Source organism: Oryza sativa, chromosome 4 (genome assembly GCF_034140825.1).
Source record: "Oryza sativa Japonica Group chromosome 4, ASM3414082v1".
In the NCBI taxonomy this organism is placed as follows: domain Eukaryota; kingdom Viridiplantae; phylum Streptophyta; class Magnoliopsida; order Poales; family Poaceae; genus Oryza; species Oryza sativa.
Window position 1 is genome coordinate 4215965 of NC_089038.1, and position 4458 is coordinate 4220422.

A 4458-nucleotide genomic window follows, 5' to 3' on the forward strand; every position below is an offset into this window, starting at 1 on the left:
AGATCCCCACGGTCGGCGCCAGCTGTTGTCGAAGCGACAACTGCGTACGTCGAAGGATGTGGTTACCCAACAGTTGTTGGGAACAGTGAAGTGTATTAATTTTGGAATTTTTCTTGGGATCCCCCTTTTACATGGCCCTAGGGGTCTATTTATGATCCTATCATAGGTTCCCCCATTAGGGTTTAGGTTTTACAGGAGAATTTACATGGTTGCCCTTACAAAAGGGACATTTGCATAGGTACACAGCGTAATTGTGATACATGGGCCTATAATGGGCCAATTGGCGAATGTTGGCCCAAGGGCCAACGGGCTTGAGCGGCTGGGATGGCCCCTTGGGCCTCCTTTAAGCTGGACTCGTTATGGCGAAGTCACCCTCCTTCGGCATGCACCCTTCGCCATTTAGTCTTCGCCCAAGATGCCTTTGGCCTTGTGGGATACCAGCGCGATCCTTCACCCTTCGCTGCCTTTTGCTTAACAGACTTCGCAGTGGGTGCTTTGCCCAGATGAACTTGATGCCTTGAGCTCGAATCCTCGCTGGTTGCATGGTTTCAGCTAGTCTGGTAGAAGGGTCTCATGACATACCGCCAACCTCATACCATACCGCATGGTTTTCACGGTCTCGGTCGAAGCTCCTATCTCACCCTTGCCCGTGTGGGGCTTGTTAGTGGTATGTCATGAAACCCTTCGACCAGACCTGCCGAAACCATGCAACCAGCGAGGATTCGAGCTCAAGGTGTCAAGTTCATCTGGGCGAAGCCCCCATGGCAAAGACTGTGAAGAAAGGCGGCGAAGGGCGAAGGATCGCGCTGGTATCCCACAAGGCCAAAGGAATCTTGGGCAAAGACTAAATGGCGAAGGGTGCATGCTGAAGGAGGGTGACTTCGCCATAACGAGTCCAGCTTCAAGGAGGCGCCCATTATTGGCCCTTGTATCACAATTACGCTGTGTACCCATGTAAATGTCCCTTTTGTAAGGGCAATTATGTAAATTCCCCTGTAAAACCAAAACCCTACTGGGGGAACCTGTGATAGTATTATAAATAGACCCCTAGGGTCATATAAAAGGGGGATCCCAAGAAAAATTCCAAAATTAATACACTTCACTGTTCCCAACAACTGTTGAGTAACCACGTCCTTCGACGTACGCAGTGGTCGCTTCGACAACACCAAGAAATTGGAGAAGACCCCTTCTGGTCTAGGACCTGGACGAACTTGTCACAAACGGTTCGATTTCTTGTCAAATGTCACTATTCGACCAGTCAACGAGTTGAACCCCTCTCCGAGGCCTGGCTACACACTCATGTTTGAAGATTTTTTCGATGACGGCTTCATGTTTCCTTGCAGTCCTTTCCTTGTGGATGTGCTCAAGCTGTATGGGCTCGAGTTCCCACAACTTACTCCAAACGCTGTCGTGAGGCTAGGGGTTTTCGAATGGATCATTCACAGTTGTGGTGGAGTTCCTCATGCTCAAGATTTTGCGTACTTTCACCACACCAGACACTACACCAAGCAGAATTCGAAGTTTGGCTGCATCAACTTCTCCCCCCACTCGAACCGCGGCTATCCCGGGCCTATTGTTTCTGCGAGTCGAACCAAGTGGGGAAACAAGTGGCAATCAAAGTGGTTCTACCTCCAAATTCCTGCCGAGTTGTATGCTGAGAAAGACTGCCCTTTCACTTTTTCTTGTAAGACCCCGAAAGTTGTCTTCGAACCATCGGTAGCGCTTTCCTCTGATTTTACCGCCATTCGATCTCTAGTTGAAGAACTCGTTTCGAAATTTAGTGTTCGAGACTTGGTCGAGGAGTTCATCTGTCTTGGTATTCGACCTCTCTCAACTAGTTGGGCCCTTAGCCTTGGTGAACTTCCGGATGGGGCCACCTCACTACTTCATCCCCTCATCGTTTCTTCTGAACGTAAGTTTCATCTTGTTTGAAAGTTTTCTTTTGCGTTTTCTTCGCTTTTCCAGTTTTTTAAATGACTTATTCATGTTTTTCTATTGTTTCAGTTGTCATCCCAGAGGACATTGTCCGTCCCTGTCGGAAGCTTATTGGTCCGTTTACCAAGGATGAGTACTTGAAGTACTTGACACTGCAAAATGGGAAAAGACAAAATCATGTGTTTGCTGTTCTAAACACCGATATTCCTGCTTGCATTCATCCCGAGCAAGCTCCCGAGCTAGGAAAAAAAAAAGAAAAAGAAGGCAAAAGCCCCATCCTCCGATGAAGACGAAGTTGATGTTGAAGATATCAATGTGGAAAATGAAGACAGCGATGAAAATAAGGAAAATGACTAGGATGAGGACAGTTCAAGCAGTGATGATGACTCGAGCAGCAGTTCGAGCGATAGCTCGAGCGAATCAACTGCCTCTGATACTGCAAAGATCGCTCCTCCTCCCCATCATGTTTCGAGCGGGTTGAAGAGGAAAAATGTTTCAAGCAGGCCCCCAAACATCAACGTCAAAATTGTCAATGACAGTGATGATGAACTGGATGATGATTAAATTCGAATCGAATTCCCTGTTATCAACGTCATCCCCATTTGAGCTGATGCCAGCCTTGCCGTTTCAGTGAACGAAACTGCTCCTTTGGATGTACTTGCATCCACTGCCACAGTAGTGGAGAAGAGTGTTCGAGCACATGCTGTCGAGACTACCAGCTTGAGTAGCCCGACTCGAGCTAACAAAGACTTAGAAACTCAGACAGCTCAGTCTCCAGTCAACATCAGCCAACGGCACGAAATTGGAAAAAACACTATAACTGGCGATGTTCGAGTTGGTGATAGTTCGAAAACTGTTTGGACTCCTTCTCCCCCATTTATATTAACTCCATCTCCTCAACTGGTAAAAGAAGTTCTTGGCAGCTTTAGCGAGCGTTGCGCTCAAGATGGGCATTGGTTGATGGGTTTGCCCAATTTCAGCGATATGGGGGAAAGTAGCCATCACAGGGCCAACCTATGCATGGACGACTTGAAGCACCACAACCCCCTCGGCCCAGTTGGCGATGAGCTCGAGAGGATTTTAATCCCTTTGGAGTTGGAAAAAGAGTTCATCAAGGAAAATGATCTTATGTCCTCTTGGGCCACGCTCGATGTGTCTGCCGCAAAGGTATTTTCTACACTTCGAGATCTTTCACTGTCGAGTAATCATATTTTTGAACTTTTAAGTTTTCGAGTGCTCACGTCTTACTTGTTTTGTTGTTGCTTTTGTAGACTGCTAGCCTTGCTCGACTTCAACGGGATGTTGCTAAGAAAGCACTTGAGGCAATTTGCGCTCAATGGAAAAAATCCGTCGAACATATAGCTAAACTCAAGAAAGACCAAGAATTCCTTCATCGTGAGCTCAATCGAGTTTCTAACGAGAAGAACGCCTTCACTGATCTTGTTCGAAAAATCAGCGGCGTGATAAAAGGGCTTATTGAGGAGAAAAAGGTGCTCGTTGAAGAGAACAAAAAATTACATGCTCGAGAAAAAGCTCTCGAGCGGTCTGTCCTTGAACATCAAGAGGTTTCTCGCCAACTAGCTGATGCTGAAGATAAGTTGAAAGAACAAATCACCGTTTTGGAAAAAAGTAATGAAGAGCTCGAGCTTATCCGCAAAGAACAAAATGAAAGTAATGCTGAAGATATGCATGTTTTTTTAGCTAAGGCAAAAATTGCTCGAAAACCACCGTCATCCTCATCTTTCAAAGGAGTGACGAGGTCGAACTATGTTTTGCCGCGTCACGCAATTTTTAGCTTTCGAGCTCGAGTACAGATTGTAGCGTTCGAGCTCATGTTAGTTTCGTTTTGTTTTCTCCAAGCTGTGCAGAATGTTTTCTCAATTCTTGTGATCGAGTTGTGTTTTCTCCGAACCGTGCAGAGTATTTTATCGATGCTTGTGATCGAGTTGTACTTTCTCCGAACTATGTGGAGTATTTTCCATCATCATTCATAAACACACAAAGACAAGTTTTTTATACAGGTTCGGGCCTCCATTATGGATAAAAACCCTACATCCTGTTTTGTCACGCCCGGAAATTTACTAGTAATTTCCGAACTGATTTGTGCATAAAATCCTCGTCCAGGAATCAGCCGAGGTACACAAACTGACAATTTAATATACAAATCCATCATAATAACTAAACCGATAAATACTTACTTAAGAGGCACTTAGTCCTCACCAAGAAGAAAACTGCAGTGGAAAATAAAATCTAGCGAAGCTCCGGCTCCACTCCCACAGGCAGCTCAACTGGGGTATAAGCCAAACGTCTTCTCCTTCTGGATCCTTTTTCTTCAACTGAGGTTGATTGATTATTGCAAGAATGAGCATATGACATACTCAACAAGCCACACAGCAAATATGCAAGTGCACAAGGATACCAAAGGATGGCATAATATAGGCTCATTTGCAAAAGCAGCATTTAGCAAAACATTTAAAAGAAGTAAAACAGTGGAGTAATTAATCAGAAATTTTAATCAACACT